At 36.3% G+C, this 22,651-nt stretch overlaps 1 protein-coding gene and 1 pseudogene across 3 annotated transcripts in view; both read left to right on the plus strand.

The window, feature by feature from the left end:
- LOC109025731 (proline-rich protein 36-like) overlaps positions 1-22,651 on the plus strand; it is a 195,243-nt gene that overhangs the window by 7,688 nt on the left and 164,904 nt on the right. For 2 of the 3 annotated variants that reach the window (XR_010130113.1, XR_010130112.1), the window contains exon 2: positions 20,491-20,588. The exons of the other annotated variant lie outside the window; for it this stretch is intronic. The gene's annotated coding sequence lies outside the window, so the exon portion shown is untranslated. The remainder of the gene's footprint in view (positions 1-20,490; positions 20,589-22,651) is intronic. 3 annotated transcript variants of the gene reach the window in all.
- LOC129531475 (heterogeneous nuclear ribonucleoprotein A1-like) overlaps positions 1-22,651 on the plus strand; it is an 81,848-nt pseudogene that overhangs the window by 753 nt on the left and 58,444 nt on the right.

Consider the following 22,651-nt stretch of genomic DNA (forward strand, 5'->3'; position numbering starts at 1 on the left):
GATATGTAAGCATTTCTAACACAGATCAGCATGGAATGGAGACCAGATAAAGTCACAAATGGAGTAATAGGATAATGAAAGAAAAAAGAATACAGATAGACCTTTGCTTAAGCTATGTTAGGCTGAAGGTTTTACCAGTTTCCTAGTGAGAAGGAATAAAACAGTGATAAAACCACATTGATAATTATTTGAAATTTGTGTGTGTGTGTGTGTGTGTATGTTGGCATACACTTACACATGTTCATATATTTATTTATAATTTATATTCTTTCTTATTCTAAAGAGAATTTGAGGCCAAGCAAGGTGTATATATTCCTAATTAAGTTCATTGCTTAGTAAACTGACCATACTATAGTTCATTCTTATAGTGGAAATTCAATTTAGTCATTCTCGTCTAAAATCCTTTTTGTTGTCTTTAGATTGTCATGTTAAAGAACCTCTTCTTATATTATTTTTTAAATGGCTTTTTCTCAACCCAGTGAACCCAAGTGATAACAGTCTAGATTCTGGGTCTAGAAAGAGTTAGGAAGTAAGCAAAATTCCTCAACATTATAGATGATATTCTAGATTAGGTATGCTATATATTACATGGTCAGTCTCTGAAACTGTAAACACTGAAGTCTCTTCAAAAGAATCTCCACAAAATATGTACCATCATGTAAGGGTTGGTTGGTTGGTTTTAATTTATTGGTGTCTTTCTGTTTTCGCATATTGGTGTCTAGGGAAGCAGAGGAGTACATTGGAAAAAGCAGAGTTTGGAAAATAGGTCTTTTTTTTTATTTCAAATTTTGTCACTTAGAACCTGAGTAACCTTGGATAAATTACTTAGATAACCTTATGAACCTTGATTTCCTCACTTAAAGATGAGAATAACAACTAATAGCTTGTCTCACCAGACAGAGAGTTCTTATATAATACAGAGGTGCTTGTCTGTTTGTTTGTTTTTTGAGATGGAGTCTCACTCTGTCACCCAGGCTGGAGTGCAGTGGCATAGCCTCAGCTCACTGCAACCTCCACCTCCCGGGTTTAAGCGATTCTCCTGCCTCAGTCTCTTGAGTAGCTGGGATTACAGGCGCCTGCCACCACACTTGGCTAGTTTTTATATTTTTAGTAGAGATGGAGTTTCACCATGTTGGCCAGGCCGGTCCCGAACTCCTGACCTCAAGTGATCCTCCCGCCTTGGCCTCACAAAGTGCTGGGATTACAGGTGTGAGCCACTGTGCCCGGCCTGAGTTATTATAAAGATCTTCTCACTCTGTTAGCACAGAGTGTAAGTTCAGCTAATGATTATTCCCTGTATTGCCATATCATAAGATTAATCTCAAGTTATTGTTATTAATTGATTTACTATTATAACTTATTAAATATTTATTTCCCCTCCACAGACTATAAGCTCTTTAAGAGCAAGGACCATGTCTCTCTTGTATCCCCAGAGTGTATCATAGTGCTTGACACATAATAGGCACTCAAAAGAAATTTGTTCAATGAATTATCAAATGAGATATTTATGAATGAATTTAAAAACTGTAGAGTACTGTATAGGTGTATATTAGAGTTTTCCCATTATTTCTATTGGAAACATGTTTTGGATGGCAAATAATCAACTTATAAATGTACTTTTATAACACAAAAGTGATCACTTCTAAGCAAGTCCTGCAGTAATAGATTGTTTGCAGAGATGTCCACAGTTCTTCCCATCCCTGTGCCCCTTGCTCTTTTACAATGTGACTTTGTCACTCCTCCCATTAGGAGGTGGAATTTCCCCCCCCACCTCAACACCTGGAGTCTGTGTTGGCCTGGTGATTTTCTTTGACCAATAGAATACAGCAGAAGTAATGTTATGTGACTTCTAAGCCTTGGCCTCAAGAAGCTTTTCAGCTTTCAACCTCATGCTTTGGAATACTGACCTGAGACTGCTGCATGAGGAAGGCCATTATTACCTGCTGGAAAATGACAAGCTACATGAAGTAGAGATGAGTTTTTCCAGTTGAGGCCCCACTAGACCAAACAGTACAGACAAACAGGCTGCCAGATGCGTTGTAGCCCATCTTAGGCTATCCAGCTCTCGTTAAACTGCCTAATGAGTCAAACTGGCCACATGAGTGAACTAGGTAAGACTAGTAGAAGAATCACCCAGATAAACTATATCCAGTGCAGTGTATTGATACATAGTAAAAGTTAATTCATACCATAATTGTAGTCTCAAAGAAAACTCAAACCACTCAAACCACACTCATTTGCTCTTTGCTTAGTCCCAGAACTGCTCTTCATCTTTCCACAAGGTGGGACTATGTTTTTCAGTCCACACATTTTTCACCTGTAAACTGTATTCTCCAAATCCTTCTCAGGAAGAGATCTCCTTTTATCACTTTCCTTGTCAAATCAATGCCCCCAAACTTAGAGATGTGCTTTTCCTCTACAGTTCTGAAGATTCTTTAAATGAAAAAAGATTGGTTTTGATGTTAAAAAATATTTTTACAGATGATTTAAATATATTGCTTTTGATATTCACTATATATATATATATACACAAATATTCCATGCAGTGTTTTAATAGTTTAAAAACATTTTAAACATTTAAAAACTATTTAAATGTTTAAAAACGAGGATACAATTCAAATATCACTAATATGGGGATTTAAATTATGTTAAATACATTTAGCATCAATATAAAAGGATAGTATCACTCATTAAAAGATGTGGTGGCAGTGTGTATTGACAAAGATATTCTTTATGTCTCAAGTGGAAAAAAGATCAGCCATATAATGACCTGTGGAGCAAGTATGCCAGATAGAAAGGCAAGAACCGAGGCTCTGAAACAGAGCATTGTGTATTCTAGGAGAGAGGAGACTGGAGTGAGGAAATGAATAAGTGCAGAATGGCAAGAGGCAAGAAATGAGTTTGGAGAGGCAAGATATAAGTTTGGAGGGCTGGCTGTATATGTTTTAAATTTATCCTAAATGCAGTGGAAAGCAATCTAATCATTTTAAACAGAGAACTGACATGACCTGATTTACATTTTTAAGAGTTTAGAGATATATTTTGAAAGTGGAAATAACAGGAATTACTGATGGCTTAGATGAGGAGGGAGTTGTTAGGAGGAGGGAATGAAAAGGAAGAGTCAAGGGGAACAGTTAACCATGGGACCATTTTTTGAGTGGTAAAGGGTGAAGGAGATCCAGATTTAGAGATAGAGATCCATTTTGGTCATTTTAAGTTTGAAATTCCTAGGAGACAGACAAGACAGAGGTCAAGAAGATATTTAAAGATGTGAGTCTGAACCTCAGAAAAAAAATCTAGCCTGCTGGTATAAATTTAGGAATTGTCAACATATAGTTTTTTAAACCATGAGAATGGATGAGAGCATATAGGGAGAAGACACAGAATAGAAAAGTGGGTATAAACTCCATCATTTAGAGGTCACACAGAAAAAGGAAAACTGAGAGAGAATAAGGAAGAATAGCCAATTATTTAAGAAAACCAGGATAACGTGTGCTATAGAGCCCAGAGAGGAGAGTATCAGATATGGCCAGTTATGAGAATTCAGTTAACTGTGGAGAGAAAAGAGAGTCAGCCAAACAAAAGTCAGTTACCCTTATAAGAGCAGTAGAGTGATAGGAAGATTAAAGTAGATTGAATTTTGTCATTTATTAGCACCATTGATTATTAGATGACTATTATTAGATTATTCAAACAGCAATATCTTTATAGTTCCGAGAGAAAATTATTCTAACCTAGAATTCTACAGACAAGCAAAACATTTAGGGATGAGGATAAATTAAAGATGTTCTCACCTTTTTTTGACTTTTTACCCATTTCAGGGGAAAAAATTGCTCAAGAAATGTTCTAGCAAAATAAGAAGAGAACTGAAGAGAGAACATGAGATCCCAGTAATGAGATCTCAGTAATGAGGTTCCAGTAAAGATCTGTTGAAGGTGTGCAATAAAAAGGTATTTCAGGACCACAAATATTTAGGCCATCAAGATAATTAATAATAATAGGACAAGAAGCTGGAAAATTTCAGAGAATGGCTTTAAGAAAAAAGTAAATTTACTTTATGAAATATCATTATTAAAAACTTTAATCATCTTTATGATAGGCTGATGATGCTTCTCTTGTCATCAAGACAGAGGAAATAGAATCTTTAGTAAAGGCAAAAAAAATTGTATAAGCCATGGCTCAAAGACGAAATGAACTAAAATGTGTCATTATTATGAGTAATCAGTGGACATAATAAGAAAAGAAAATCCGTTTGACATTGACACCTAGAACATTCTCCTTCAATAGGTGTAGATTTAATAACACGGCTTACATTTCTCTTCCCACACATCCATTCATACCACTTGATTCTGCAGTGAATAAGATGTACAAAATTGTAATACTGAAAAAATCTTTAATTTTCAAAATAAAAGACAAAATTTAAGACAAAATGCACAAGACGATTATTCTAACAGAGCAAATAATACAAATATCAACAATGTAAAAGTACTGGTGTAACCCATGGTATTTGGGAAATGGAAGGAAGCGAAAGGATAAAATTTTTTAATCTTACGCAATGGAAAAGTCAGGAGACACTTTCTAAATTAAGTACATCAAGAAATAGGTTTAAGTATTCTTTAAAGGAATAAAGTAGCAAATAGAATGTAATATAACTTAATTTTAAAAATTGCAAAGAGAAGACTAAGGGAAGAAAAATGGAGAGTACTGGAACTGAGCTAACTTCTCATTGTTCATTCTCAAAATGTAGAGTCAATTTGTTAAAAAAGCAAGGAGTTGAACCAAACAGTGGCGGTGCAGTGTGTGCGTATTATTTTAAATTATGGAGTAACTATCAGAAGAGCTAAAAACAGTTTGATGTTGGCACCTTTTGGGCAGTGTTTTCAAGCTGTGGGAATGAAATCAATTTAGTAGGTTGCCACCTACATTAGGAGACAAGAAGGAAAAAGAAATATCAGGTTGCATTGCACTAGTAAAGACAGTAAAGATGAGTAAAATGTGTGAAACATTTTTCAGCTTTCTGCATACCTGTAAAATGTATTTCCTACTTGAGTTTTGGTCAATAAAGTATGTAGGAAGTAGAATTGGATTGTAAGACAGTTGTTTGGCTGCATTTTTATGTTTTATTTTTCTGCTCATCTGTAATGTTTGAGTTTTTAAACTCGTGTATTACTTTTATCATAATAATTTTAAATGTTTCTGTTTTAATACATAAAAATACAAATTTATAAGCTTTTATAACACAAAGTGATATACATATTTTCTAACAAAAGCAAATATTAAGCAATTTTCTTGAGTAAAAAAAATGATAGTCAATCTTACCATTGCTTAGCAAAATAGAAAAAGTTAAACTTAATAATTTTTAAAGATTATTTAAGGCTCACAAGAGGGAAGGCTAGGGCAGGGGCAAGAGTTTAAAACATTAGAATCCAGGCAATGGATTGAATAGGAAGAAGACAAAGCAAAAGAAATAAAAAATCTTAGGTATCATTGTCACAAAGAAAACCAATGCTAAGGATGATCTTGAATACAACCTTGATGATTGTATGTAGTAGTGTTCCATCTGACAGTGAAAATATTTGGGCCATCTGCGTAGTTACACAGAAAACCTCATCTGCCTAAAAAGGAGAAAATGAAGCATAGAGGAGAGGTTATTTTTTCATTAAGTCAACAAATGTTTGAGCCTTAGGCACCGTTCTAGGTACTAAGTATATAGCAATGAGTAAAACGGTCTCTCCCCACATAGATATATATTCTTGGGGGAAGGAGAATGATGAACAAATATTTCATATAATATCAAGTAGTACTAAGTTTTATTTAAAAAGCAGGGTAAGGGATAGAAAGTTTGAAGAAGTTGGGTTCAGGGAAGTCCTCTCTGAGGAAATAGTTGGAGCAGAGGTTTGAGCCAGTTGGGAAAGCAAGCCAAAAATATATCTGGAAGAAATGCTTTCAAGCTGCAGTGCTAGGACATGCAAAAACTTTGAGTTGGGAGCATTCTGGGGAAATTCAGGAGACATAGTGGCAAGAAGAATGAAAAAAAAAAAAAAAAAGTAAATCCACACCTAAATAAAGATAAAGAAGAGATCTAAAAAACATCCAGGGAGAAAAGACAGATTTCTCAATTGTTACATAAATGGGTTAAAGATGGCCCCTGTGTATTAGCCCAATGTTTACTTCTTTGCAGCAGGCTAGGACCAGTAGATCAAAGCCTGCCAGTGCCAGACTCAAATTCTTGCATGTCTAGTTGCTTTAAATATAGCTCAAATGAGCATATTTTAGCCATTAGATCATACCTGCTTGGCATACCCCCATGAAACTGCACCCAACATCTTCTAGCCATAGATAAGACAAACTCTGTGGCTATAAAAGACCACAAACAGCTGCTGCCCTTCAGAGCTATTGACCTAGAGATTCCTCACCTTGCTGCTTAGTGACGTTACCTAGACATGTTAAGATCCCTCTTGTTAGGAATTCCATGAAGCCTGAAAATGAAGCCAGCATAGTGGAGAATGAAGAGACAGAGTTTTGATTACAAGGTTTGAACCCTTTAACTGAGATCCGCCTCTGCAGGCTATCCATGGACTTTTAAATTATGTAAGCCAATAATTTTTTTTATTCGTTTAGGCCATTTTAAGTTGGATTGTCTGTCTTATGCAAATGAAATGATCATGTTAGAGATGGTAGACTCAGCTCACTTTCTTAAATAAATTATTATAGAATCCATGATCAGTGAATTTCTTAAAATGTTGCTGGCTATAAAGATGGCTGTGACTAATAAGGCCAATGTGCAATCAACATGTATAGGAGACGATAAAACCTGTGCACTGGTTTGATTGAACTATTTGAATCATAGTAATATTACATCTTTTGAGAATTCTAAGAAAAACAAAGAGAAAAGAAACGAAAAATATTGAGCATATTTTGTTTAATAAAACAAAGCTGAAGGATTGAGAAGAATATAATGACACAGGGTCAGAAGGAGGGCTTAATTTTGTTAGCCAAGTAACAAGGGTAACAGGGGATAGTATAATAGAAAATAAACTCTTGCCTCATTTTTTTGGGTTTATTGAAGAAATTTTTACAAATATGCAGTGTAAGCTGCTTTTAAAATTTGCACATTTTGTTCACTAGGGAGTCTTTCTAGGATGACTTACAAGGAAGAAAGATTCAAGGAAGTCTGAAAGTCTTGAGACACAAGAGATTACATTTGCATTTTTAGAAGATTTTTCAAAAGATGGGAGACCTAAAAGTCAAATAAATACCAAATGGATTTGTGACAAAGACAATGGTCTATAAAAGTAGTTCTCAAAATTAATTTTAGCTTTGGACCATTTTTCCAAATTAAATCTTACAGAGAACTTCAAAATTAGAACTTCAAAGTTAGAAAAATGATATATTTGTTAGTACGGATTTATTTTTTAAGTTTAACTGTATAGCATCTATTTTTTAAAGAGTAGAAGAGGGATGCTATTTGGTGAACATGCAAAATATTTAAAATCAGGAGTTATGGATGACAGTTCCACTCTTATCTGCATTATCATTTAATTTATTTCTCTATTTTGGTTACGCAAGAGTAAGGTAAGTATTTCCAAATGATAATTTCAGGATACTTCTCAATTAAACTAACTTAGAAGCCTAAGAAAGAAGTAGCAGACTTTTTAAAAATTTTATTTCAAAGTTACACCACTAGTGTGTCTGTTAGTGGAATTAATTTTCATAAATATAAAAGTTAGAGAAAAAAGAACTAAAAGTTAACAAGGACTGCTTAAAATACCTATAATAGGACACAGTATTCTGGTGACAAGATGTCACCATAATGAATATTGAGAATTGTGCTAAGTCAGAAGATAAGAGCCTTTTAATATATATTGCCAAATATTACCCACTAGCGAGGCGGAGTGGCCTTTTCACAGTACTCTTGACTCCTGATTCTGAGGATATGTATTAAATTAAGCAAAGCAAAAACTTTCCTAGTAGGCAAAAAAGAAAAAATAGGATACAGTATTCTGTATCCTATTATAAGAAGTAAGACACCATACTTACTTGTTAATGTGTTATTTTTGGTACGTAAGTGACTGTTTTTCCTCAACAGAGAATTTGGCAAACTGATGCATTTGAACTTTTAATGGCATTGAATTGAGCAAGATACATGTGTATGTTGGCTTTTTGCTCATTTTTATAATTTTGTGTCAGGAAATATTTGCTGATGTGTTTTAATTTTTTTAAAAAAAGATAATGCAGGACTGTAACTTTCCATTTAATCCACATTTACAAGAAGTATAAGTGAGCACACAAAGATGTAGATAAGGAAATCATAAGGACTGTTCACAAATATTCCAATTCTCCTCCTGGATATTTGGTAAGATTGCTCTTCCTTGTCTTCTTTGGAGTTAGTTGTAGCCATGTGCCTTGCTTTGGCCAGTGAAATGTGAGCAGCAGTAATAGGTATCATTATGGGGCCGACATTTTAAGAACAAGTGTCAGTGCACAATTCTCTGTTTCCTTTCCCCTGTCACATGATTAAAGTTCACTTTTGAGATGGAGTCTCCATCAACCTCAATTCCTGGGTGATGATGAACAGAACCCCCTGCTAATCTGCACTGGATGTATAAAATCAGAAACCATGTACAAGCAGAAGAATGTAGTTTGTTAGCAGAGAATAGAGAGTGGGACAGACTTGCAGAGAGAATTGGAGATGCCATCAGAGAAAGAGAGAGCAGCTGATCCCTAGAACTCTTTTGGCTCGAGGTGCTTCCCAGGTCTCATGGGTTCTAACACTAAATCTCATATTATCCTATGAAGCTTGAATAGGACTCCCAATCCTTGAACAATAGCAACAACAAAAAGCCTATATAAAACATTATTTCCACTCAGCAAGATGTCACCATAATGAATACTGACAACTGTGCTAAGTCAGAAGATAAGAGCCTTTTAATATATATTGCCAAATATTACCCACTAGCGAGGCAGAGTGGCCTTTTCACAGTACTCTTGACTCCTGATTCTGAGGATATGTATTAAATTAAGCAAAGCAAAAACTTTCCTAGTGGGCAAAAAAGAAAAAAACTGTATTCACCGGCATTTATTAGTGAGACTGAAATTTTTTCAAATGTTTCTAAGTCATTCACCCTTTCTTTTGTAATTTTAAAAATTTATCTCGCGCCCAAATTTATTAAGGTCTTAAAGATTTCTTAAGGATTTATATGAGCTTTTTGTATTATAATACCTTTCACAAATATTTGCCCAATTTGCTTTCAGCTTTCACATTTTTATTATGTGAAAATGTCAATTATTAACTGTTACATTGTAAAATATATATTTTCCTTTGCTAGTTCACCATTGTGTCTAAGACTAAAAGTTTTACCTAACCGAAGATTATTCATTTATTTTTCCCTTTACTCTCTTTTTCTCATCTATTTGATTCTCATTTATATTGTACAAAAACCTTATATCAATTGAAGAAAACTGTAAATACAAAAAGAGATACACAAATGACCAAACTATTATTTTCTCTTTTAATGGTAAGATTTAAGATTTTTTAACCTACAATTTATAATATATTTTAATTTGGCATACAGTATAAGATAAAGATTTGATTGATTCTTTTAAAAAATGGCTAATTATCCTGGCATTTTATTGAACAACCCTTCCTTTTCCTGTTTTTTTTTTTTTTGAAACATGGTCGCTATGTTGTCCAGGCTGGAGTGCAGTGGCGTGATCACAGCTTACAGCAGCCTGGACCTCCTGGGCGCAAGCAGTTCTCCCACTTCAGTTTCCCAAGTAGCTGGGACCATGGGTATGGGCCACCATGCCCGGCTAATTTTTTTTTTTTTTTGTAGAGATAGGTGCATTAGTGCATTTTTATACTACTGTAAGAACTGCCTGAGATTGGGTAATTTATAAAGAAAAGAAGTTTAATTGATTCACAGTTCCACGTGGCTGGGGAGTCCTCAGGAAACTTAAAATCATGGTAGAAGAGGAAGCAGGCATGTCTTACATGGTGGCAGGAGAAAGAGAAGATGTGGAGGAGGAACTGTCAAACACTTATAAAACCATCAGATCTCATGAAAACTCACTATCATGAGAACGGCATGGGGGAAACTACCCCTATGATCCAGTCACCTCTCACCAGTTCCCTCCCTTGACATGTGAGAATTAAGGGGATTACAATTCAAGATGAGATTTGAGATGGGACACAGAGCCAAACAATATCAACAGGGGTCTCCCTATGTTGCTCAGGCTGGTCTCAAACCCCTGGGCTCAAGCAACCCTCCTGCCTTAGCCTCCCAAAGTGCTGAGATTACCAGGCATGTGCCACCATGCCCAGCCCATTTCCCACTATTTTGTTGTGCTTTTCCAGTATCATTTTTGACCAAATATAATGAAGTCTTTATTTCAGTGTATCCATTCTACAGTTCACATTTATCTGTTTCTTTGTTTCATGGTGGCTTTTGAAAGATTCCATTGAGTATAACAAAATTTGGTTATCAAAATATCCCTTAAAGGTTACTGGTGTATTTAGGGGGAGAGTGTATTTAGGGGGACAGTGTGATGATGTCTATGATGTTTGCAACTTAATTTCATTTGGTTCTGGAAAAAGAGACAGAGAGAAAAACAACAAAATGTTACTCTAGTGATTCTAGTATTCACTGTACTATTTTCTATCTTTTATGTAGGTTGGAAAAGTTTTTTTTGTTTGTTTGTTTGTTTTTGTTTTTGAGATGGAGTCTTGCTCTGTCACCCAGGCTGGAGTGCAGTGGTGCAATCTTGGCTCACTACAACCCCCGCCTCCCAGGTTCAAGCAATTCTGCCTCAGCCTCCTGAGTAGCTGGGATTACAGGTGCGTGCAACCACGCTTGGCTAATTTTTGTATTTTTAGTAGAGACAGGGTATCACCGTATTGACCAGGCTGGTCTTGAACTCCTGATCTCATGATCTGTCCACCTTGGCCTCCCAAAGTGCTGGGATTACAGATGTGAGCTACTGCGCCTGGCCAAAGTTTTTTGTTTTTTTTTGGGGGGGGGGGTGAAACTTTTTGTTCCTAAATGAAATTTTTTAAATTGAGGTATAATTTACAAACAGTGAAGTAGGCTTGAAATTTTACAAAATGAAAGTGAGGAAAAAAATAAAAACAAGACATTTTAAGTGAGATTTGGGATTTGGTTCAATGTTTAAGACAAAAAACTTGGTATCAGAGTTTTTCTGATGAGTTATTTGTTGTGCCATTTTTTCAAAGATTTAATTAAATTTGTCAATGGGTGTTTTGTATTTTTACAGACACCAAGATAGGTTAATAATAACAGAAGCAGATCTGATCAAATAAATGAATATATATACCAAATATATATATCAAATATATATATATATACATATATATATATATATATTTAGAGACAAGGTCTCACTCTGTTGCCCAAGCTGAAGTGCAGTTGGCTCAAGCAATCCTCCCACCTCAGCCTCCTGAGTAGCTAAGACTACCGCTGCGTGCCACCGCACCCAGCTAATTAAAAATTTTCTTTTAGAGACAGGGTCTTGCTATGTTGCCCAGGCGGGTCACAAACTCTCGGCCACAAGCAGTCCTCCCACCTTGGCCCCCTAAGGTGCTGGGATTATAGGTGTGAGCCACTGTGCTCAGCTGACTGAATACTTTTCTCTGTCACTCATATTTTGAGATCTGTGTAAAAAATAAGAGCTACTTTTAATTACTGCTTGACTTTTTCAAATCTGTGAGTTATATGTTATTCATATAATAAAGTAAAATCCAAATTTAGTGTGTGCAAACTGATACTTTGAGGGTTTTAAAATAAATCTCCAAAGCTGAATTTTAATATAAAAATTCTACAAACTCTAATTTCTTTTAATTATGTCATAATAAATAGGTAACATATTGGCCAGTGCTTTGTGTTTTGACAACTTCAGTGTCAACAGTACAGAGAGTGGACCATGGTGAACTACCTCAGACAAAAAGTCTAGTTAGGATGTGGTCACAACAGGCCGTCTATTGCTATTTCCAATATTTGACTCAATATTAGTCTCAAATTCTATTTTAAAATTGTTACATAAAACAAAACAGTCATTTTACATAATAATTTTAAAAACAGAGATAAAAAACAGGGAATAATTTTTAAAAACTGGGAATAACTATTAATATTATTCCCCATATTTTCCCTTTGAAGTTCAGATTGATTGATTCACAGACCCCATCTCTTTTCTATTTTCTTTAATAAAACATTGAATTGTTTCACAGTATATCTCAATAATCGTAGTCCCTCTTCCCTCACACAGAGGTGGTTCATATTTTAGTCTTATGTTAATTAGCTGAGTGACTGAAAAGGTGCTGAAAACCTATCCTTACTACTTAACTTCATACCTTAAGTGTGTGTTTGTGTGTGTATTTTTTTCTGAAATCCTTTGATATCCTCAATTTTGAGCTTTAAGCCTTTGAGTAGGGCCTATAGTTTTAGTTCATTTTCACTGACTGTTTTCATTTTATGTAACAATTTTAAAATAGAATTTGAGACTAATATTGAGTCAAACATTGGAAACAGCAATAGACGGCCTGTCGTGACCACATCCTAACTAGATTTTTGTCTGAGGTAGTTCACCATGGTCCACTCTCTGTACTGTTGACACTGAAGTTGTTGTCAAAACACAAATCTGGTCTTGTCACTCTGCTGCTTACAAAGCTTCCACGTCTCCCAGCCACTTACAGGTAAAATCAAAACTCCTTAGACGAGAAAAAGAACCTTTCACCATCTGGTCTCACCTAACTCTACCCTCCTCATTTGTACTACACTCAAAGGAACACAGGAGCTGTAGCCACGCAGTGATACTTGTAAATCTTAACAATTATTTTCCATGTCAGTGCTTTTGCACTTATTCTGTTATTTCCATTTAGATTGTCCTGCCCTTCTCTCCCTACTTCCTCACCCCAAATCTTAGTATCCTTCAAGAGCCAACCCAGAGTTCACCTTCTTAATGACACCTCCAAGTTCAGACTCCCTGGCAGAGTCAGTCACCTCCTCCTCTAGGGACTAGACAAATCATAGTCTAGTGGGTGAGAGAGACGTGGAAACAAATAGTCAAACACATGGTCAGAAGAACTGTGAACTCCTCAAGGACAAGGACATCATCATTTATTCATGTCTGTGTCTCCAGTACCTACTAGTCACATGTCGAATTAAATGTAACTGAATCATGTGGAATGAATTTATAATTGCATTTTCACTTCTAAGAATATTGACTATGTAGATTTTCAAAAGCTATAGGCTCATAATTTGGCTTTAAAAAACAAACCACAAAATGGTTGCTAAAGTTTTAGAAATAAGTATATATACTATAGTTTTTAATAAATTTAAGTTAAATTTATATGGGATTTTTGTTTGTTGTTTTTTTACTTTTAGGTTTGTGTAATTCCTAGAACCTAGGTAAATACCTCAAAGTAATTTGAAAGCGTATAAAGCATAGAAATAATATTGGAATGGATAACTAAGATACAAATATTAAGATTGTCCCCAAAAAACCACCGTTTCCTGAAAAGAACACAGGTTTTTTTGCAGAGACCAAAATGCGGAAATATTTAATGAGGCATTGCAAAATATACAAGCCCCCGCTTCTAAGGGAGGCAAAGTCAAGGTTCAGACTGAACTGTGCTTAGCAACTTTGGAACCATGTGTTTAAAGAATGAGATAGGTTTGTCAAGACTGTCTGCCAAAGCACATCACAAGCTTAACATGTGCTTACTGCCTGCTCTCAAAAACGAGTCTCTATGAGCCAGCCAGCTGCTAGCATTTGTGTTATCCTCTAGCTAGTTAGGTCTCAAACTGGGTTGCATCACTATTTCCCAAAAGAAGCTCCACAAGCTTTCTGTTGTCTCCTCTGTCTCTCAGATTACTAATCTGGTCTGTTTTATAAAATTCCTCAACTTTAACCTTAGAGCCATGATACAAAAATTTATAAATATGAAAATAAATATAAAATTTATAAACATTAAAATGTTCCTAACTAAACTATTCATTTTCCTAACAAACCTTTTCATCTCATGTACTGTTTCTGTTATGATGCAACCATCTTTGCAAACATCCACTTCAAAAAAGTTGAAGTCATAACAATGACAGTAACATTTATTAAGTACTCTTAATGTCTCAGACATCATGCTTTTATCTCCCTTAATTCTCACAGAAGAAGTTTTTGGGAAGAAAATGAACACATGTTCCTGATCTCTCTCTTCCCACAATTCCTTACTGGAGGAACTCAGGGACTAAAAGCAACCGCCAGAGTCCCTTGGAAGTAATCCATGCTTCTGAGAAAATCTGTGAGCTCTCATAGGAGAGGGTAAATGAGCGACATATGAAGTCTGTAGCTCAGGAAGGCTGACCCCTAAGAGGAAAAGGGGGCCTGCATAGGTAGATGGAGTCACTCTCTTTCCAAGTGTGTGTGAAAACTGTCTCCTTTGTACTTGGAGAGCCTGAGAGCAAAGAAGCTCCTTCCTCTCTCTTTTAAGTGAAGGGGACCCAGTTTACCAACTTTTCTGACATTGGGCTAGAATAGAGGTTCTAGAAATACTGTGCCTGGACCAGAAGCAACAGTATAACCCGGGAACTTACTAGAACTTGTTAAATAAATGCAAATTCTCATGTCTTACTCCATGTCTATGAATTAAAACTCCGAAAGTGGAGCCTAGCAAGCTGTATTTTAATACAAGTCCTCCAGGAGGTTGTGATAAACACTCATGTTTGAGAACCACTGGGCTTGCAGAGCAGAAAGCTTAATATCCTCCACCTGCTGGTTTATGACTATTAGGGAAACCCAAGCCACCTGACCTGTAAAGGTGCTGAGGAACTCACAGCCATTAGTAAAGCACAGGAAATTACAATGCAGGTAATAACTTTAGTAAATTGAGGGAGATCCCTCAGCTGATCAATCAGAAAAGGTCACAGAAAAATAATCAGACAGATCAAAATTTTAATCCTAGTAACAGCCCTGTTAGTTCCCCTGATAAAAATTGAGGCTTAGACAGGTTAAATAACTTGTTCAAGGTCACACTACTAATAAATAACCAAGATTTGAACCCAGAGCTGCTTTGCCTTCCATATCCTAATTAAGTCATAATTAAGTGTACCTCAGCTGTTTCTGTACAATCTTTTTTAAAACCTTGATTTAAACTGTGATATATGGAGAAAACATATATAATAGTGCATATATCTATGTGTGTATATTATATATATGTGTGTATACATCTATTTATAGTAAATATATATCAAGAGACATTTGTATTTATGTATATTTATATTTGTTATTGTTACACAGCCAGCACCCATATAATCGCCACCACTTAGGGCAAAATAGAACACTGCAGCCCCAGAAGCTCGTATATGCCTTTCTCTTCCTCCTGGAGGTAACCATTAATTTGACCCTTGTGATAATTGTTTAATCACTTTTTCTTACTAAATCACCTCTATAAGGATTCTCAAGCAACATAGTTTGGTGGGTTTTTTCCCCTGTTTAGCACCTTATGTGAAAGGAATCATACTTTTTATATTCTTTTGTATCCTGCTTCTTTTGCTCAATATAATGTTTGTGAATGCATCCGTGTTGTATGTAGCCATAGATCATTTTCATTGCTATGTAGTGATGCATTCAGTGGGTCATAAACATTTTCTTTATCCTGGAATTCATTTCTTCATTCCCACTGTCACTCTCCTAATTCAAGAATTCAGTATATGTTTTCTTATTAATTAAATTATCCCAGTGACCCCTAACTGTTCTCCTCATCTCCAGGCTCTCTCTGACGGCTGGCAGAGTAATTTTTCAGAACGTCAACACTGATTATGTGCTGACATTATTCAAGGCATTGGTGACCATTTTAAGGATTGTGGTTTTTATTCTAAAGGCAACGGAAAGCCCTTTCTGGCTGATAGCTTTGACTTTCTAAGTTCAGTTACTCCTACACCAGAGTCCCTAGACCATCAGCTTAGACCCTTTTAATAATTATGTCTGCAAGAATACAACCAAGTGTGCTTGGCCCTTATTATGCTCTGCATAGTGCCTTGGGATTGCTTAGGCTGCTAGTTGGTTCTGTCAGCCCTGGCCCCACTGGTTGCCAATTCTCTTTCATTACTCTGTAATGAACTGTTGTGTGCCTAGCATATCTCACAGATGAGGCCATATAAGTTAATGCATTTATGGATAAAATGTGATGACTTTTGATAGTACAATAGTGAACTATTAATTTTGCTAAAAATGGCAAGTGAAAGAAAAAAATGGAATAACTAAGAATTGTAATATTTAGCTGAAAATCTCACCTAAGTGCCCTATGGTAAAGACATTTCAAGTGTCTTAACAGACATCTCTGATTCATACCATTAAATATAATGAGAATCACAGAATGTTAGAGCAAGAAGAGGCTTCTATAGTTATAAATGTAGTCACAGACTATAATTTTTCCCCCTCACTCTTGCTGTCATCTTACAGACTATAACTTTAGTAGAGAGGTTGGCAAACTTTTTTTTGTAAAGGGACAGATAATAAATATTTTCAGCTTTGCAGACTGTCTGGTCTCTGTCACAGCTACTGAACTCTGCCTTTGTAGAGTGAAAGCAGCCATAGACAATATGTAAATGATTGGGTCTGGCTGTGTTCCAATAAAATTTTATCGGTGGCAGGCAAGATTTAACCCATGGACTATAGTTTGTCAACCCCTACCTTAATGTGTAATTTCAGTCCTCATTGCTGTTTGTTGTTTTGGTTTATTCCTTAGTTTTTAAAAATTAAGTCGTAATTTACACTCAATAAAATGTAGTAGCTTGGCTGGGTGCGGTGGCTCACTCCTATAATCTCAGCACTTTGGGAGGCCAAGACAGGTGGATCATGAGGTCAGGAGTTCGAGACCAGCCTGGCCAACATGGCAAAACCCCATCTCTACTAAAAAGACAACAATTAGCTGGGCTTGGTGATGGACACCTGTAATCCCAGCTACTCAGGAGGCTGAGGCAGAAGAATTGCTTGAACCTAGGAAGCAGAGGTGGCGCTGAGCCAAGACTGCACCATTGCACTTCAGCCTGGGTGACAGAGCGAGACTCTGACTCAAAAAAAAAAAAAAAAATGTAGCAGCTCTTGAGTGCAGTGTCTGATGAGTTTTTGACAAACTATTCGCCTGTGTAACCCCACCGTCCTAATCAAGATATAGAATATTTCCATTGCCCCAGAAATTGCTTTCATGCCTCTTTCCCATCAGTCCTTACCCCTGCCCCCAGAGGTTAACCACTGTTCTGATTTCTATTCTCATAGAATAATTTAGCCTGTTCTTGAACTTCATATAAATAAAATTACACAGTGCATGTCTGAGTGTATGGCTTCTTTCACTCAACTTATTTGTGAGAGTCATCCATGTTGTTGAGGGTGTCAGTAGTTCATTCCTTTTATTACTGATTAGCATTCCGTTTTATGAATATACCACATTTTTAGGAATATCCCTGTATTAGTTTCCTAGGGCTGCCTTAACAAATGACTACAAACGTGGTGGCTTAAAACAACAAAAGGTTATTCTTTCATAGCTCTGGAGGCCAGAAGCCCAAAATCAGGGTGTTGGCAGGGCTGTGCTCCCTCTGAAGACTCTAGGGGATAATCCTTCCTTTCTTCTTCCAGCTTCTGGTGGCTCCAGATATTCCATGGTTTGTGGCAGCATAACTCCAATCTCTGCCTCTGTCTTTATATGGCCTTTCTCCCTGTGTCTCTGTGTCTTTCTTATCTTCTGTCTCTTATATGGACAGTGTCATTGATCTCATCTCAAGATCCTTAATTTCATCTGCAAAAATCCTTTTCCCAAATATAGGCACATTCACAGTTTCTGGGTGGAATCTTTTAGGGGGTCACTATTTAACCTACTATAATATCACAGTTTGTCAAGTCGCCTAATAATATACATCTGAAGTATTTTTTTGTTGTTATTATGAATAAAGCCGCTATGAGTCATACCATACCAGGCTTTTTGTAGATTTGTTTTCAGCCTCACAGTTTTTGAATTCCAGTTTTAATTATCTTAATATAAAATGTGATTAATTTTCTTTTTAGTGATAATTACCCATAATATTTTTAATTTTGGCAGGAATTTCTGTAAGAATTGTTCAACCTGTATACATCTGACTTAGATATTTTGTACAACTGAAAACATAATAATGCCAAGAGACAAGATACGGAATTCTACTATCTTCATTTTTGTTTCTCAAGATAATATCAAGAAATGAACAAGTTCCATGAGGCAGTGCCTTTAACTCATTAAAATATCAGGAGTACCTGATTAAAGTGAAAAAAAAGCAAAAAATAAACAAACAACAACAACAAAACAAAGACAGTTTGACTCCATTGTGTCTTTTGTTTTGTTACAATACTTTATTAGTACTTGCAGCTATCACCTAGGCTATATTTGATACATTTATCTCATATGGGAATGACTAATACTGACCTTCCACTGTTTTGGAATTTAAATGCAGCTCCTTAATAAACAACCAAATAAAGCCATTCATCTGGGCTGCCCTCCCACCCTTAGACTCTGATAGGCCAACTACTACTGGTATGTGGTTTGGAGACTTTCCGGCTGTATTTAAGAGTATGTGTCTGAATGTCACTTTGCAATGAAAGCTTCTTAGAGAGCAAGAACTAGGTCTCATTTGTCTATGTATCTCACGACTCTAGGCCCAGCTCAATGCTTTCTTAATCTTACAAGTGTTTCCTGACTAAATAGTACCTGTTAATAAAAAACAAGGAAAACAGTGTCTTATTTTGTAGTAGAGTAATTCCACTAATGTAGAACAATTCCAGCTAATGAAATTTTTAGAAATAGTTTTAATGAATGATTCCTTTTTTTAATCCACTAGAAAGTCTCTGATTATTATTTATTACACTGGTGGTTTCTCATTGAATATTTGTTCCCTTTGTTCAAAATTCTAGGAACTGGTGAGTGGCTTCACTCCTCATTTATAAAAGCAATTTAAAACACTTCTCAGTCCCTGTTGACACTTGGCAAATCTAACAGAGAAAAGTGTAGAGTTCTCATTATACTTTTTAGACAGCTTTAAAACATGGTCTTGTAAATGGTTTGGAGTTTTTTTTAATGGGCACAGAATTATGTAATGTGCTTTGTCATTACCACTCCAGTCTTTTGCAATGTCTATAAATCGAAAATCTCATTTAACTGTTTTAGAAAAGTATAGATACAGTTTCATTATTTGGAATAGAATTACTTTGAAACTTTTAGGTAAATAAATTTGGAAGTTTATTCTGTTCCTTTCATTTCCCTTTTGTTTGTAATAGTTCTACCTCTGAAATCAGAGTTGACAAACATATCCTATTGAAACCATATTTTCTTCATCTTTGACATAATTATCCACAGGATGAGGTATAACAGAAAAGACAGTGAAGACTATGATAACACAGCCACATGTAGATAGTGTAACTTACGATAAATATATTTAAAGACACATAGTGCTGTTTTCAAAAACACAATTTAAAATCAAATAGGCATTTTAAAGTCATTTCGTATGTGGCATTATTAACCAGATAATATTATTAGCCAGGATTTCTAAGACATCTTCCACTAGTTCAGGAATATTTTCAACTATAAGTAACAGAATAACAGACTAACAGATCTTAAACTAGAGGAGTTTGTCTAACAACAAGAGTTAGGTGCCTTCTGGCATTGGTGTAGTGGCTTAATGTGAGGGCTCTGGATTGGTATCTCTGTGATTTCCTTTGCCTTCCCTTCATAGTCACAAGATGAATGCAAAAGCTCCAAGCATCAAAATTTTCAAATGTAGGAAGCAGGAGATATGACTGGACAGATCTTTCTGCTTTTTTTTTTTTTCAAACCAGGAAAGACATATTTTTTTTTCGAATCATCCATTGAGTAGATTTCCCCTTGCATTTCAGTGACCAGAATGTGTCACATGACTATCTCTAGCTATAAAGGAGGCTGGGAAAATAATTGTTTACTTTGATCTCTGTAATTAGAGGGAGGCAAGGAAGAAGGGGTTGGGAATAACTTTTGGGTAACCAGTCACATATTGCATACACTAGGTGTTTGGTAACTGTATGTTAAGTGATCCATACTCTTAAACAGAGCTAATGTTCCAGGTATACATCCACCCCTTTGTTATCTTTCCTATCAAATTTATATTTTCTTTTCTTCATTTGTTCAGAAACAGAAGTTCTTAGTTGTACTACTAGTTATCAGCAAACATTTATGGTATGGAATTTATCAGTAAACATATCTATGATATGGAATACATTGGTATTTATTAGAAAACATATTAGTATTTATCAGCAAACATATTAGTATTTATTATCAAACATATTAATATTTATCTGCAAACATATCTATGATATGGAATATGTTAGTATTTATTCTGTGACTGGAGAGAGAATAAGGAATGGCTTTATATAAGACATTTATCCATTCATTCAATAAATATTTATCGAGTACCTGTTATATTCCAGACACTGTTCTAGGTTTTTGAGACATCTGTGGACAAAACAAAGTGCCCTGCCCTCAAGGGAGCCCACATTCTAACAGAGCATATTGACATTTTTAAAAGGTGAGTAGGATTTTTATAAATTTGATGAGGGGGAATTGCATTTCATTCAAAGTGAACAGCATCAGCAAAGACATGGACTTGTGCGTAGGCATGTCCTGTTTGTGGATCACCAAGTAGCTCCATGAAGTGTAGAACACATGATGAGGACTGAAAGGGCAGCTTGCTGTCAGGTTGTGACCAGAGAAATGTGAGTTTTTCCAGATCAGAACTAGCATCTTGCAAAGTTAGTACTGAAGCTTAGTAGACATCTTCACCTGGAGGACCTATGGACACTTCAAATTATCATGTCCCAAATAGACTCGGTATATTAATACTTCTCCTGAAACCTGTGCTTCTCCTTTATTTCCTAACTTGGTAAATGGCACTGCTATTTTTCTGGTTTAGGCCTTCACCGTTTCTCACCTGGGCTATTGCCATTATTTCCTGCCTTTTGAATCCATTCTCTCTTAAACTGCCAAGTGATTTTTGGCTGAGCATGGTGGCTCATGCCTGTAATCCCAGCACTTTGGGAGGCTAAGGTGGGAGGATCACTTGAACCCAGCAGTACAAGACCAACCTGGGCAACGTAGTGAGACCTCATATCTACAATTTTTTTTTTTTAAATTAGCTGAGTGTGGTGTTGTGTGCCTGTAGTCCCAGCTACTCAGGAGGCTGATGTGGGAGGATCAGTTGAGCCTAGACTGAACCACTGCACTCCAGCTTGGGCACCAGAGTGAGACTCTGTCTAAAAAAATAAAAAATAAAGTGATTTTTTTTCTAAAACTTACGTGACCCAGAAGTTAGATGGGGGACATAGATTATGGAATATCTGTAAACTTGAGGGATGGGGTACTGTAGCGGGAGCAAATATTTGTATTAGTTTTCTATTGCCATGTAACAAATTACCACAAATTTAGAGAGGTTTAAAACAACACCCATTTATTATTCCACAGTTTCTGTGGGTCAGGAGTCACAGGCACAGTTTAGCTGGGTCTTCTGCTTAAGGTCTCACGAGGCTGCAAAGTGTGGACAGGCAGAATGGCTATTATTAAAAAATTGAAAAAAACCAACAGATGTTGGTGAGGCTGTGGAGAAAAGGGAATGCTTATACACTGTTGGTGGGAATGTAAATTAGTTCAGCTACTGTGGAAAGCAGTCTGGAGATTTCTCAAATAACTTAAAACAGAACCACCATATGACCCAGCAATGCCGTTAGTGGGTATATATTCAAAGGAAAACAAATCATTCTATCAAAAAGACACAGCCTTACGTGTTCATCACAGCACTATTCATAATAGCAAAGACACGGAATCAATCTAGGTGCCCAGCAATGGCTGGCTGGATAAAGAAAATGTGGTATATATACACGATAGAACGATGCCATAAAAAAAGAACAAAATCATGTCCCTTGCAGCAACATGGTTGGAGCTGGAGGCCATTATCCTAAGCAAATTAACACAGGAACAGACAAACAAATACCAGCCAGGCATGGTGGCTCATGCCTGTAATCCCAACACTTTGGGATGCCGAGGCAGGAGGATCATTTGAGCCCAGGAGTTCGAGACCAGCTTGCGCAACATGACAAAACCCCGTCTCTACAAAAAAAAATACACTTAGCTGGGCATGGTGGTATACGCCTGTAGTTCCAGCTACTCAGGAGACTGAGGTGGGAGGATCACCTGAGCCCAGGGAGGTTGAGGCTGCAGTGAGCCTTGATTATGCCACTCTACTCCAGCCAGGGTGACAGAGTGTGACCCTGTCTCAAAAACAAAAAGAAAACCAAATACTGTATGTTCTTACTTGTAAGTGGGAGCTAAACAGTGGGTACACATGAACACAAAGATGAAAACAGTAGACACTGGGGACTCCAAAACGGGGAGGGAGAGTGGGGTACAAGGAATGGAAAACTGCCTATTGGGTACTATGCTCAGTACCCGGGTGACAAGGTCTTTCATACCCCAAACCTCAGCATCAAGCAATATACCTAGGTAACATACCTGCACATGTAATCCCTGACTCTAATAAAATTTGAAAAAAAAAAAAAAAAGTGTGGACAGGGCTCTGTTCTCATTTGGCAACTTGAC

This window comes from Gorilla gorilla, chromosome 12 (assembly GCF_029281585.2).
Source record: "Gorilla gorilla gorilla isolate KB3781 chromosome 12, NHGRI_mGorGor1-v2.1_pri, whole genome shotgun sequence".
Taxonomy (NCBI): Eukaryota; Metazoa; Chordata; class Mammalia; order Primates; family Hominidae; genus Gorilla; species Gorilla gorilla.